This window comes from Hordeum vulgare, chromosome 7H (genome assembly GCF_904849725.1).
Source record: "Hordeum vulgare subsp. vulgare chromosome 7H, MorexV3_pseudomolecules_assembly, whole genome shotgun sequence".
NCBI lineage: Eukaryota > Viridiplantae > Streptophyta > Magnoliopsida > Poales > Poaceae > Hordeum > Hordeum vulgare.
The window spans coordinates 604,305,071-604,321,206 of record NC_058524.1 but is presented as its reverse complement, the minus strand read 5'-3'; positions in this window follow the sequence as shown (position 1 = coordinate 604,321,206).

The window sequence follows — 16,136 nt, the reverse complement described above, 5'->3', positions numbered from 1 at the left end:
TCAGCACAAGATTAATATAGATCCAGATGCTAAACCCGTTGTTGATCACCAACGGAGACTGGATCCCAAAATGAAATAAGTTGTAAGAAATGAAATATTAAAGCTTCTAGAAGCAGGTATAATTTATCCCATAGCTGATAGTAGATGGGTAAGTCTCGTTCATTGTGTTCCTAAGAAAGGATGTATTGTTGTTGTCACTAATGATAAAAATGAACTCATTGCACAAAGAATTATGGCTGGCTATAGAATGGTAATTGATTTTAGAAAATTAAACAAAGCTGCTAGAAAAGATCAATATCACTTACCTTTCATAGACCAAATGCTAGAAAGATTATGGAAGCACACACATTTTTGCTTTCTAGATGGTTATTCTCAAATACACGTGTCACACCTTTACTTGCCCTTTTGGAACCTATGATTATAGATGTATGTCTTTTGGATTATGCAATGCAACTGCTACCTTTCAAAGATGTATGACTGCTATATTCTCTGCTTTTTTTGAAAAGATTGTTGAGGTTTGCATGGATAATTTTTTCGTTTGTGGAACTTCTTTTGATGATTGCTGAAGCAGCCTTGATCGATTTTTGCAGAGATGTGAGAAAACTAACCTTGTCTTGAATTGGCAGATGTGCCACTTTATGGTAAATGAAGGTATTGTCTTGGGTCATAAAATTTCCAAACAAGGTATTGAGGTGGATAAGGCTAAAGTTGATGCTATTGAGACGATGCCATTGTCCTAAATATATTAAAATTATCCGTAGTTCCTTGGTCATGCTGGTTTCTATAGGATGTTTATTAAAGACTTCTCTAAGATTTCTAGGCATCTTACTAATTTATTACAAAATGATGTTCCTTTCGTTTTCGATGATGATTGTGTAGAATCCTTTGAAACACTTAAGAAAGCCTTAACTTCTGCACTGTTCAACCACCTGATTGGAACTTGCCTTTTGAAATTATGTGTGATGCTAGTGATCATGTTGTTGGTGTTGTGTAGGACAAATACTTGATTAGAAATTAAATGCTATCCATTATGCTAATAAAACTCTAGACAGGGCCCAGAGAAATTATGCTACCACTGAAAAAGAATTCTTACCAGTTGTATTTCCTTCTGATAAATTCAGATCTTACGTTGTTCATTCTAAAGTAATTGTTCACATTGACCATGCTGTTATGAAATATCTTATGGAAAAGAAAGATGATAATTCTAGACTTATTAGGTGGGTTCTTTTGCTACAAGAATTTGATTTGCGTATGATTAATAGGAAAGGAGCTAAGAACCATGTAGGTGATAACTTGTCTAGGTTAGCGAATGTTCTTGATGACTCACTACCTATTGATCATAGGTTCCCTGATGAACAACTATATGTGGTTAATGTTTCTTAGAACACACCATGGTTTGTTGATTATCCTAATTACATTCTTGCTAAATACATACCACCTAGTTTCACCTATCAGCAAAGGAAAATTTTCTTCTTTGATTTAAGACATTACTTTTGGGATGAACCACATCTTTATAAAGAGGGAGCACATGGAGCGTGAACAGGAACAAATCCTTCGGAAGTGTCACTCTGAGGCTTATGGAGGACACCACGCGGGATATAGAACTGCACACAAGGTATTGCAGTCTGGATTTTATTGGCCTACTCTTTTCAAAGATGCTTGTAAGTTTGCTATTTCTTGTGATGAATGTCAAATAATTGGTAATGTTAGTAGACGGCAAGAAATGCCTATGAATTATTCACTTGTTATTGAACCATCTGATGTTTTGGGATTTGACTATATGGGACCTTTTCCTTCCCCTAATGGGTATATACATATTTTAATTGTTGTTGATTATGTCACTAAATGGGTAGAAGTTATTCCAACCAATAGTGTTAATCATAACATCTCTATTAAAATGCTTAAGGAATTTATTTTCCCATGCTTTGGAGTGCCTGGATACTTAATGACTGATGGTGGTTCACATTTTATTCATGGTGCTTTTCGTAAGTTGCTTGCTAGATATGATATTAACCATAGAATTGCATCTCCCTATCATCCTCAATCTAGTGGTCAAGTAGAATTAACCAATAGAGAAATAAAATTAATACTGCAAAAGACTGTCAATAAGTCATGAAAGAATTAGTCTAAGAAAGTAGACAATGCATTTTGGGCCTACAAAACAGCTTATAAAAATCCTATGTGTATGTGTTGGGGATATTACCCGCTGTATGACCCGCCCTATTGGGCCGGGTCAGGTGCATGGAGATTCAACATTCATGATCAAGATAGGCCTTGGCCCAGGATCTGGAAGGTGCGAGGAGATCTTCAACGATGAGCCGGTCGGGCCCATGAGCCTGGATGGCGGTTCAAGACCTGCGGAGAAGATGAGTCGCCGTGCTCGTTTCCTTGCTTGGGAGGCACGACGGTTTAGAGATATGGCAGGACACAATTTGTAATGTGGCATGGACTCTTGTAAAACCTAGGACCTCGACCTGTATATAAAGGCGAGTCCCTAGGGTAGATAGGGTCAAGTTACAATCCATCAAGAGCGAGGTCAGGCGAGTTACGCCCTCCTTGTAATCGATCCCATCATCAACATACACAAACCAGGACGTAAGCTTTTACCTCCATCGGAGGGGACGAACCTGGGTAAATTCGAGTCTTGTTTCCGCTCAACTCCTTTGAGTCGCCACCAAGGTGTGATGGCTCCATCACTAAGTCCTTTCACGAGGACATCTGTCGTGACAAAACCACGACAGTTGGCGCCCACTGTGGGGCAAACGCACGATGGAGTTGAGTTCTCAAAGGGAGCCCTTCCGGGGTTTGGGAGCTACGCGGTCGGTCTCATGACTAAGAGCCATCGCGGAAAGTACTACATCGACAACTCTCAGTGGGGGCCTGACGCCGATTCAATCGAATCTGGACACAGGGTCCCCTTTGGCAAGATTCATGCCTTTGGCAAGATTCTGTCTTCATTGGCAAGTTTGGGGCTCCCATACCTGAGTCGTACACCTTCACCGACATCGTCGAGCCGGCCCGGTACGCCCGTCCTGCCAAACATGAGGTCAGGACACACCACGCCTTCGTTGGTTTTACGCAGCGAATCGACCTGCTGGATGAATCGGTGATCCAGGAGAACACCCCTGACAACTTGGACGACAAGTCGTCCATTGGCGACATGGATTCGATCTACCCTCTCGACAAAGGGTGGCTTGGGGGATTGCCTGAGGCGGGAATCTCCAAGGATGTTGAAGGACCCCATCGTCAGGTCGCCATCTACATGGCCCGAGCAGCAGCGGCTTAGCCGACCGCAGCTGGCAACAATGAAGCTAGCGGACTAGGAAAGACTCCGGCTCAAGCCATGGCAGATTTTGTAGGAGAGATGGCTAAACTCACGGCAATTACTGTGACGGCGGAGAACCAAGAGGAGGTCAACGCCGAGTTAGCAAAACTAAGGGAGGAGATGGCCAAGATCCAACACGACATTGAAGGCGAGGCCGCCAGGATGGCGACCCAACAGGCCCAGATTGCCGCGTAGACAGAGAGGCTAAGTGTTCAGGGATGGCGGCTTGAACAACAACAGCGCGCTTCCGATGCGATTCACCAGAGGAGGCATCGCCATCGTATGCTAGTTGATCTGGATCCAACTCAACTCTTCGACAACCCACATACACCTGGGATGGAGCCTAACCAGCCGTGGAAGTTACCCAGCGCGTCAACCCGGCTCAGCAGTTGCCCAACCCACAGGCGCCTCAGCCGGCACCGGCTCAGCCGCCACGTTTTCAGACACCACGGGCTCACTTTTCTAACCCCGTTGACAACGTGCTGGCGGTGACCCGCAACCTAGAGTCTCTTCCCATCCACGGAAACTCTCTGGCTGAAGTAGAGGCAAGGAACGCCATCGAGATGTTGAAAACGACGGTGGTCCAACACGCGCAATATTCATATAGCCGCGAGTGGCTTCACTCCACGCCTCAAGCAAGTCATACCAGGAGCCGTCATGACGACCAGGCCGCGGTGTCCACCAGTGAATGGTGACGGCCTCCGCAAATCAACCCGCCCGGGATGCCCGACACCCGGGCTCAGGACCTCGTGGATGCAGCACGAGCCGCCCGCTTGACGGAGTACGGCCCGGACAGGTCAAGGCTATCCGGCTTACGTGTCGCCTTCCCCCGTGCAGGCCGAGTCAGGTGGCAGGAACAGAGGGATACCTTGTCTGTCACCCGCCCTCCGCAACGAGCGTATGCCAAAAGATTTTAAAGGTCCGTACAAGGTTCCCAACTAAACGTCGGATCTCGAGCCAGGGGCATGGATTGAAAGTTACGAGCTTGCAATGGATATGCTTGATGTTAATGAGGCGGTATGTGTCAAGTACTTTACAATGATGCTTGAAGGGACGGCACGCACTTGGCTGAAGAACCTGCCGCCCAACTCCATCAACACCTGGGCAAAGTTAAATGAGCATTTTATCAAAAACTTTCGAGGGACTTGCAAGTGTCCGATGACTATTGTCGACTTACAGCATTGTATCCAGCGCCCAGACGAGTCGGCCCATCAATGGACGCGGCGGGTTGCAAAGGTAATCCACTCATCGGATGCTATTTCGGCGGCTCGGGCCGTGCTGATCCTAGAGAGAAACTGTCACTACCAACCTGTGGTGTTGAAGCTCGGGCGACTCAAGCGCAAAGTGCAGGATATGGGAGACCTAATGGACACCCTTACTAGGTACGCTGAGTCTGATGACACCAAAGATCCTGGGGAGGACGACGATAAAATCAGCAGTGCCAGGAGGGGGGAGTCTGTTGGAATTATGCCCTAGAGGCAATAATAAATATAGTTATTATTATAATTCCTGTATCAAGATAATCGTTTATTATCCATGCTATGATTGTATTGAATGAAGACTCATTTACATGTGTGGATACATAGACAGAACACCGTCCCTAGCAAGCCTCTAGTTGGCTAGCCAGTTGATCAAAGATAGTCAGTGTCTTCTGATTATGAACAAGGTGTTGTTGCTTGATAACTGGATCACGTCATTAGGAGAATCACGTGATGGACTAGACCCAAACTAATAGACGTAGCATGTTGATCGTGTCATTTTATTGCTACTGTTTTCTGCGTGTCAAGTATTTATTCCTATGACCATGAGATCATATAACTCACTGACACCGGAGGAATGCTTTGTGTGTATCAAACGTCGCAACGTAACTGGGTGACTATAAAGATGCTCTACAGGTATCTCCGAAGGTGTTAGTTGAGTTAGTATGGATCAAGACTGGGATTTGTCACTCCGTGTGACGGAGAGGTATCTCGGGGCCCACTCGGTAATACAACATCACACACAAACCTTGCAAGCAATGTAACTTAGTGTAAGTTGCGGGATATTGTATTACGGAACGAGTAAAGAGACTTGCCGGTAAACGAGATTGATATAGGTATGCGGATACTGACGATTGAATCTCGGGCAAGTAACATACCGAAGGACAAAGGGAATGACATACGGGATTATATGAATCCTTGGCACCGAGGTTCAAACGATAAGATCTTCGTAGAATATGTAGGATCCAATATGGGCATCCAGGTCCCGCTATTGGATATTGACCGAGGAGTCTCTCGGGTCATGTCTACATTGTTCTCGAACCCGCAGGGTCTGCACACTTAAGGTTCGACGTTGTTTTATGCGTATTTGAGTTATATGGTTGGTTACCGAATGTTGTTCGGAGTCCCGGATGAGATCACGGACGTCACGAGGGTTTCCGGAATAGTCCGGAAACGAAAATTGATATATAGGATGACCTCATTTGATTACCGGAAGGTTTTCGGAGTTACCGGGAATGTACCGGGAATGACGAATGGGTTCCGGGAGTTCACCGGGGGGGGCAACCCACCCCGGGGAAGCCCATAGGCCTTGAGGGTGGCACACCAGCCCTTAGTGGGCTGGTGGGACAGCCCAAAAGGCTCTATGCGCCAAGGAGAAGAAAATCAAGAGAGAAAGAAAAAAAAAAGGGAGGAGGTGGGAAGGAAGGAGGACTCCCTCCCACCAAACCAAGTCCAACTCGGTTTGGGGGGGGGGGAGAGTCCTCCCCCTTGGACTCGGCCGACCCCCTAGGCAAGGTCCCCTCCCTCCCACCTATATATACGGAGGTTTTAGGGCTGATTTGAGACGAATTTTTCAAGGCAGCCCGACCACATACCTCCACGGTTTTTTCTCTAGATCGCGTTTCTGCGGAGCTCGGGCGGAGCCCTGCTGAGACAAGGTCATCACCAACCTCCGGAGCGCCGTCACGCTGCCGGAGAACTCTTCTACCTCTCCGTCTCTCTTGCTGGATCAAGAAGGCCGAGATCATCGTCGAGCTGTACGTGTGCTGAACGCGGAGGTGCCGTCCATTCGGTACTAGATCGTGGGACTGATCGCGGGGCGGATCGAGGGACGTGAGGACGTTCCACTACATCAACCGCATTCTCTAACGCTTCTGCTGTACGGTCTACAAGGGTACGTAGATCACTCATCCCCTCTCGTAGATGGGCATCACCATGATAGGTCTTCGTGCGCGTAGGAAAATTTTTGTTTCCCATGCGACGTTCCCAACAGTGGCATCATGAGTAGATGTCTTCTCGAGTAGAACACAAAAGTTTTTGTGGGCGGTGATGTGCGTTTTGCTGCCCTCCTTAGTCTTTTCTTGATTCCGCGGTATTGTTGGATTGAAGCGGCTTGGACCGACATTACTCGTACGCTTACGAGAGACTGGTTTCATCGTTACGAGTAACTCCGTTGCTCAAAGATGACTGGCAAGTGTCGGTTTCTCCAACTTTAGTTGAATCGGATTTGACCGAGGAGGTCCTTGGATGAGGTTAAATAGCAACTCATATATCTCCGTTGTGGTGTTTGCGTAAGTAAGATGCGATCCTACTAGATACCCATGGTCACCACGTAAAACATGCAACAACAAAATTAGAGGACGTCTAACTTGTTTTTGCAGGGTATGCTTGTGATGTGATATGGCCAACGATGTGATGTGATATATTGGATGTATGAGATGATCATGTTGTAATAGAAATATCGACTTGCACGTCGATGGTACGGCAACCGGTAGGAGCCATAGGGTTGTCTTTATACTAACGTTTGTGCTTGTAGATGCGTTTACTATTTTGCTAGGATGTAGCTTTAGTAGTAATAGCATGAGTAGCACGACAACCCCGATGGCAACACGTTGATGGAGATCATGGCGTGGCGCCGGTGACAAGAAGATCGTTCCGGTGCTTTGGTGATGAAGATCAAGAAGCATGTGATCATGGCCATATCATGTCACTTATGAATTGCATGTGATGTTAATCCTTTTATGCACCTTATTTTGCTTAGAACGACGGTAGCATTATGAGTGATCTCTCACTAAAATTTCAAGACGAAATTGTGTTCTCCCCAACTGTGCACCGTTGCTACAGTTCGTCGTTTTGAGACACCACGTGATGATCGGGTGTGATAGACTCAGCGTTCACATACAACGGGTGCAAAACAGTTGCGGAGGCGGAACACTCGGGTTAAGCTTGACGAGCCTAGCATGTGTAGACATGGCCTCGGAACACATGAGACCGAAAGGTCGATCATGAATCATATAGATGATATGATTATCATAGGGATGCTTACCACTGAAACTATACTCAACTCACGTGATGATCAGACTTGAGCTAGTGTAAGTGGATCATGAACCACTCAAATGACTAGAGAGATGTACTTTTTGAGTGGGAGTTTAGCGAATAATTTGATTAAGTTAAACTCTAATTATCTTGAACATAGTCTAAGTCCACTTTGAATATATTTGTGTTGTAGATCATGGCTCACGCGACAGTCATCCTGAATTTTAATACGTTCCTAGAGAAAGCTAAGTTGAAAGATGATGGAAGCAACTTTGTAGACTGGGCTCGTAATCTTAAGCTAATCTTACAAGCTGGGAAGAAGGATTATGTACTTAATGCTGCGTTAGGAGATGAACCACCCGCTACGGCTGATCAGGATGTTAAGAACGCTTGGTTAGCGCATAAGGAGGACTACTCAATAGTTCAATGTGCAATCTTGTATGGCTTAGAACCGGGACTTCAACGTCGCTTTGAGCGTGATGGAGCATTTGAGATGTTCCAGGAGTTCAAGTTTATCTTTCAGAAGAACGCCCGGATCGAGAGGTATGAGACCTCCGATAAATTCTATGCTTGCAAGATGGAGGAAAACTCGTCTGTCAGTGAACATGTGCTCAAAATGTCTGGGTACTCAAACCGTCTAGCTGAGGTGGGGATCGAACTCCCGCAAGAGGCTATCACTGACAGAATCCTTCAATCACTGCCCCCAAGCTATAAAGGCTTTGTGTTGAACTACAACATGCAAGGGATGAACAAGTCTCCCGGCGAGTTGTTTGCGATGCTGAAAGTCGCAGAGTCTGAACTCCGTAAAGAGCATCAAGTGTTGATGGTGAATAAGACCACTAATTCAAGAGAAACGGCAAAGGCAAGAAGGGCAATATGAAGAAGAGCGGCAAGCCTGTTGCCAATCCGCCGAAGAAACCCAAAGCTGGACCTAAGCCTGAAACGGAGTGTTACTATTGCAAGGGTATGGGTCACTGGAAGCGCAATTGCCCCAAGTATCTGGCAGATAAGAAGGCGGGCAAAGAAAAATCAGGTATATTTGATATACATGTTATTGATGTGTACTTAACCGGCTCTCGTAGTAGTGCCTGGGTATTCGATACCGGTTCTGTTGCTCATATTTGCAACTCGAAACAGGAACTGCAGAATAGGCGAAGGCTGGCGAAAGATGAAGTGACGATGCGCGTAGGAAATGGTTCCAAGGTTGATGCAATCGCCGTCGGCACAGTGTCACTTCAGTTACCGTCAGGATTAGTGATGAACTTAAATCATTGTTACTTAGTGCCTGCGTTGAGCATGAACATTATATCTGGATCTTGTTTATTGTGAGACGGTTACTCTTTTAAGTCAGAGAATAATGGTTGTTCTATTTCTATGAGTAACATCTTTTATGGTCATGCACCGAATGTGAGAGGATTGTTCATATTGAATCTTGATAGCGATACGCATATACATAACATTGAGACCAAAAGAGTTAGAGTTAACAATGATAGCGCCATATTTTTGTGGCACTGCCGCTTAGGTCATATTGGTGTAAAACGCATGAAGAAACTCCATGCTGATGGACTTTTGGAGTCACTTGACTTTGATTCACTTGACACGTGCGAACCATGCCTCATGGGCAAGATGACTAAGACTCCGTTCTCAGGAACAATGGAGCGTGCAAGTGACTTGTTGGAAATCATACATACGGATGTGTGTGGTCCGATGAGCGTGGAGGCACGCGGCGGATATCGTTATTTTCTCATCTTCACTAGCGATTTGAGTAGATATGGTTATGTCTACTTGATGAAGCACAAGTTTGAAACATTTGAAAAGTTCAAGCAATTTCAGAGTGAAGTGGAAAATCATCGTAACAAGAAGATCAAGTTCCTACGGTCTGATCGTGGGGGTGAATATCTGAGTTTCGAGTTTGGTACTCACTTAAGACAATGTGGAATTGTTTCACAGTTAACACCGCCTGGAACACCACAGCGTAATGGTGTGTCCGAACGTCGTAATCGTACTCTATTAGAGATGGTGCGATCTATGATGTCTCTTACTGATTTGCCGTTATCATTTTGGGGCTATGCATTAGAAACAGCTCCATTCACTTTAAATAGGGCACCATCAAAATCCGTTGAGACGACACCATACGAACTGTGGTATGGCAAGAGGCCAAAGTTGTCGTTTCTTAAAGTTTGGGGATGTGATGCTTATGTCAAAAAGCTTCAGCCTGAAAAGCTGGAACCCAAAGCGGAAAAGTGCGTCTTCATAGGTTACCCAAAAGAGACAGTTGGGTACACCTTCTATCTCAAATCCGAGGGCAAAGTGTTTGTTGCTAAAAACGGAGCTTTTCTCGAGAAGGAGTTTCTCTCGAGAGAATTGAGTGGGAGGAAGATAGAACTTGACGAGGTTGTCGAACCTCTCATCCCTCTGGATGGTGGCGCAGGGCAAGGGGAAACCCCTGTCATTGCGACGCCGGTTGAGGAAGAAGTTAATGATGATGATCATGAAACTCCAGTTCAAGTTTCTGTCAAACCACGCAGGTCGACAAGACCACGTGCTGCTCCAGAGTGGTACGGTAATCCTGTCTTATCAATCATGTTGTTAGACAAGAATGAACCTGCGAATTATGAAGAAGCAATGGTGGGCCCAGATTCCAACAAATGGCTGGAAGCCATGAAATCCGAGATAGGGTCCATGTATGAGAACAAAGTGTGGACTTTGGAGGTACTACCTGAGGGCCGCAAGGCTATTCAGAACAAATGGATCTTTAAGAGGAAGACGGACGCTGACGACAATATGACCGTTTATAAAGCTCGACTTGTGGCAAAGGGTTTTTCACAAGTTCAAGGAGTTGACTACGATGAGACTTTCTCACCCGTAGCGATGCTTAAATCCGTCAGAATCATGTTAGCAATAGCTGCATTTTTCGATTATGAAATCTGGCAGATGGATGTCAAAACGGCGTTCCTTAACGGTTTCCTTAAGGAAGAGTTGTATATGATACAACCCGAAGGTTTTGTTGATCCTAAGAATGCTAACAAGGTGTGCAAGCTCCAGCGATCCATTTATGGACTGGTGCAAGCATCTCGGAGTTGGAACAAACGCTTTGATGAGGTGATCAAAGCATTTGGGTTTATACAAGTGGTTGGAGAATCTTGTATTTACAATAAAGTGAGTGGGAGCTCTATGGCGTTTCTAATATTATATGTGGATGACATATTGCTGATTGGAAACAACGTGGAGTTTTTAGAGAGCGTAAAAGATTACTTGAATAAAAGTTTCTCTATGTAGGACCTAGGAGAAGCTGCTTACATTCTAGGCATTAAGATCTATAGGGATAGATCAAAACGCGTGATAGGACTTTCACAAAGCACATACCTTGATAAAGTTTTGAAGAGGTTCAAAATGGAACAGTCCAAGAAAGGGTTCTTGCCAGTTCTACAAGGTACGAGATTGAGTAAGACTCAGTGCCCAGCAACTGATGAAGATAGAGAGCATATGCGCTCCGTCCCCTATGCTTCAGCCATAGGTTCTATCATGTATGCGATGCTGTGCACTAGACCGGATGTTAGTCTGGCCATAAGTATGGCAGGTAGGTTCCAGAGTAATCCAGGAGTGGATCACTGGACAGCGGTCAAGAATATCCTGAAGTACCTGAAAAGGACTAAGGAGATGTTCCTCGTGTATGGAGGTGACGAAGAGCTCGCCGTAAAAGGTTACGTCGATGCAAGCTTTGACACAGATCCGGACGACTCTAAGTCGCAAACCGGATACGTATTTATTCTTAATGGGGGTGCAGTAAGCTGGTGCAGTTCCAAGCAAAGCGTCGTAGCAGATTCTACATGTGAAGCGGAGTACATGGCTGCCTCGGAGGCGGCTAAGGAGGGTGTCTGGATGAAGCAGTTCATGACGGATCTTGGAGTGGTGCCAAGCGCACTGAATCCAATAACCTTGTTCTGTGATAACATTGGTGCCATTGCCTTAGCAAAGGAACCACGGTTTCACAAGAAGACCAGACACATCAAACGACGCTTCAACCTCATCCGCGACTACGTCGAGGGAGAGGACGTGAATATATGCAAAGTGCACACGGATGTGAATGTAGCGGACCCGCTGACTAAACCTCTTCCACGGCCAAAGCATGATCAACACCAGAACTGTATGGGTGTTAGATTTATTACAATGTAATTCACATGGTGATGTGAGGGCTAGATTATTGACTCTAGTGCAAGTAGGAGACTGTTGGAATTATGCCCTAGAGGCAATAATAAATATAGTTATTATTATAATTCCTGTATCAAGATAATCGTTTATTATCCATGCTATGATTGTATTGAATGAAGACTCATTTACATGTGTGGATACATAGACAGAACACCGTCCCTAGCAAGCCTCTAGTTGGCTAGCCAGTTGATCAAAGATAGTCAGTGTCTTCTGATTATGAACAAGGTGTTGTTGCTTGATAACTGGATCACGTCATTAGGAGAATCACGTGATGGACTAGACCCAAACTAATAGACGTAGCATGTTGATCGTGTCATTTTATTGCTACTGTTTTCTGCGTGTCAAGTATTTATTCCTATGACCATGAGATCATATAACTCACTGACACCGGAGGAATGCTTTATGTGTATCAAACGTCGCAACGTAACTGGGTGACTATAAAGATGCTCTACGGGTATCTCCGAAGGTGTTAGTTGAGTTAGTATGGATCAAGACTGGGATTTGTCACTCCGTGTGACGGAGAGGTATCTCGGGGCCCACTCGGTAATACAACATCACACACAAGCCTTGCAAGCAATGTAACTTAGTGTAAGTTGCGGGATCTTGTATTACGGAACGAGTAAAGAGACTTGCCGGTAAACGAGATTGAAATAGGTATGCGGATACTGACGATCGAATCTCGGGCAAGTAACATACCGAAGGACAAAGGGAATGACATACGGGATTATATGAATCCTTGGCACTGAGGTTCAAACGATAAGTTCTTCGTAGAATATGTAGGATCCAATATGGGCATCCAGGTCCCGCTATTGGATATTGACCGAGGAGTCTCTCGGGTCATGTCTACATAGTTCTCGAACCCGCAGGGTCTGCACACTTAAGGTTCGACGTTGTTTTATGCGTATTTGAGTTATATGTTTGGTTACCGAATGTTGTTCGGAGTCCCGGATGAGATCACGGACGTCACGAGGGTTTCCGGAATAGTCCGGAAACGAAAATTGATATATAGGATGACCTCATTTGATTACCGGAAGGTTTTCAGAGTTACCGGGAATGTACCGGGAATGACGAATGGGTTCCGGGAGTTCACCGGGGGGGGGGGCAACCCACCCCGGGGAAGCCCATAGGCCTTGAGGGTGGCACACCAGCCCTTAGTGGGCTGGTGGGACAGCCCAAAAGGCTCTATGCACCAAGGTGAAGAAAATCAAGAGAGAAAGAAAAAAAAAGGGAGGAGGTGGGAAGGAAGGGGGACTCCCTCCCACCAAACCAAGTCCAACTCGGTTTGGGGGGGAGAGTCCTGCCCCTTGGACTCGGCCGACCCCCTTGGGGCTCCTTGAGCCCCAAGGCAAGGTCCCCTCCCTCCCACCTATATATACGGAGGTTTTAGGGCTGATTTGAGACGACTTTTCCACGGCAGCCCGACCACATACCTCCACGGTTTTTCCTCTAGATCGCGTTTCTGCGGAGCTCGGGCGGAGCCCTGCTGAGACAAGGTCATCACCAACCTCCGGAGCGCCGTCACGCTGCCGGAGAACTCTTCTACCTCTCCGTCTCTCTTGCTGGATCAAGAAGGCCGAGATCATCGTCGAGCTGTACGTGTGCTGAACGCGGAGGTGCCGTCCATTCGGTACTAGATCGTGGGACTGATCGCGGGATTGTTCGCGGGGCGGATCGAGGGACGTGAGGACATTCCACTACATCAACCGCATTCTCTAACGCTTCTGCTGTACGGTCTACAAGGGTACGTAGATCACTCATCCCCTCTCGTAGATGGGCATCACCATGATAGGTCTTCGTGCGCGTAGGAAATTTTTTGTTTCCCATGCGACGTTCCCAACAGAGTCATCCAAAGGCCACTCACAGTCCCAAGGACGAAATAACTACAACCCCAGGGGCCAAGGGAAGAAAAGGCAGCAGGAAGGTGCGACTGAATTCGTCGCCAATACCAACACGGGGACCGGGAACCAACGTTCGAAGAAAAGGGGTTTCAGTGGAAAGAAGCCACGCAACTATCACGAGATGATCAAGGGCCCCTGCCCGCAACATACCACGACGGAAGTTCGATCCACCCATTCTTGGGAAGACTTCTACGTGATGCAGGAGTTCCGTGCCGAGGCGCTCAAGGGCAACCAAGGAAGGGGTATGTGACAGCCCGATGCCGACGTTCCAGAAGATTCCCCTCTCTTCCTGTTTTCATCGTGTGTCTATTTTTATTTGTCGCATCATCATCGCATCATGCGCATCATCTGCATTGCATCGGCATCTCCGTTGCCGCCAGTTTTCAAACGTTGCATCCGTTGTTAGTTCCCGGTTATCGTCGTTGTTCGTTCCGAGCCCGACCGCACTCGCACGCGCCCGCGACATCGTCGAAACCCTGTTTTAAAGTGCGTTTAAAACTTTCTCCGATTGAGCTGGAATTTGTCGTGCGGTATTATTTATTTATAGCTAGGCCGCTTGTCGAATTTCGTCGCGATTGGAGACCGTCTGTTACCCGAACGGTCGACCGTAGCGGCACCGTATTCGGGCTACCGTCGGACGTTTGTCGGTGTTTTAAAATTTGTTGCCGCGCCGCCCGTTCTCCCTCTCGTCTCCGGATATCCACTCGACACAGCCCACCTAACCATTCCCGCATCCGTGGCCGTTCGATCACGATCGCGTGGGCGAAAACGGGGCCGGATTCGGATAAACCTAGCCCCTACGTCTATAAATAGGCAGCCACTCTCTCTCTCCCTCGATATCCATGCAACCCTCGAAACCCTAGCCTCCCGCACCCTCTCTCTCCTCCCTCCCTCCTCAGCGTAGCCACCGGGCCCGCAAGCCCAGATCCGGCCCGCCCGGGCCCGGATCACCCCCGTAGCTGCCGCCAGAGGCCCGAGCCTCGCCCTTGCCGAGGTGCTCCTGCCCGCAGCAGCCCGAGCCTCCTCGCCGCCGGAGCTCGCCTCTTCGTCGGTCGTCTTCGCCGCCGGAGCCGAGCAACCGCCTGCCGGAGTCCCTTCGCCGTCGGAGCCGCGCAACTGCCTGCCGGAGTCCCTGCCGACGTCTCTCGCGAGCTCCTGCAAGGTTCCAGCCCGCGCCGCCTCGGGTCGCCGCCCCGGCCCGGATCCGGCGAGATCCAGTGCTCCAGGCCCTCCTCGCCTCTGCCTCGACGGCCTTCCATGCTCGCCGCCGTCCTCGTTGCGGGACCCAGCGCCGCCCCCTGCTCTGGATCGCGGGAGGACGAGGCACAGCGCCGTCCCGTGTTGACCTCCAGCGCCCAGAGGCCTGCCCCTCCAGCCCGCTGCTGGGCCGGCCTCCCGCCGCCAGCCGCCAGGCCAGCTGGCCCAGCTGGTGCCCTCAAGGCCCGAGCCGGTCTGCCTCCTGTCGGCCTCCTTCCTGACCGGGCCAGGCCCGCAAGGTGAGCAGCCTTCCCCCTTCCTCTATCCCTCGCCCGTGGCAGTATTTAGTTGTCTTGCGCTCAATGCCATGTGTAGATTCGGCCCGTTAGCCTTTTTCTTATTTTTGCGATATAATTAAAATTCCAGAGATATACGTATATTAAAACGTTCGTAGTTTTTAATCCGTAAGTCGGATCGCGATGAATTATATATGTATTTGGTGTAGAATTTTGCGTAGTATCCATTTTTGCAACTTGCATAAATGTTTGATGAGGTTTGACCCACTGTTTGCATAGATAAGTGTGCTTCCCCAATAGAATATAGCCCGTATTATTTTTCCGCGCATGTTCGGATAGCCCGTATGCCTTAGATTAAATGTCCTTATTTTAGGAATCATTTTTGCATGTATTTTAGAGCGGTCAATTGTATTTTTGCGTGTAGGGATTTGCCGCTAGATTATTTTTCGTGTCTAGGATTATTTCCCGCATTTTCGTGTGGCTTTATTTTGTGTTGCAAACCCCACATATTTTATATGTTTCCGGGGTAGAAAAATCCCATGGATTTTTCTGTGCAATTAGTTTTAGCTTTTGAGCAAGTTAGTTTGCGTGATATTTGGCCGTGTTGCCCTTTTGTTTAATTCGTAGAATTTATTCCGTGCGTCGTTTGATGGAGTTGTCAACTAGGGAGTTGATCTTGGATGTTTTGTTTAGCCCCTGATATTTTTATTTGCAATAGAAATGCATGTTTAGGTGTGTTTTGCTTGCTCTCAAGTTGCTAGAAATAGTGCTGTTTTAGAGGTGCTGAAATATTTCTAAGTCTGGAATCTGTTATATTTTGTTGCTGTCTTGTCTTGCTTGCATCTTGTGATCTGTAGCTCTTTTGAGGTTGGTCCAATGGAGTTAGTTGTACCCCTTGTGTTTCTCTAGCTTG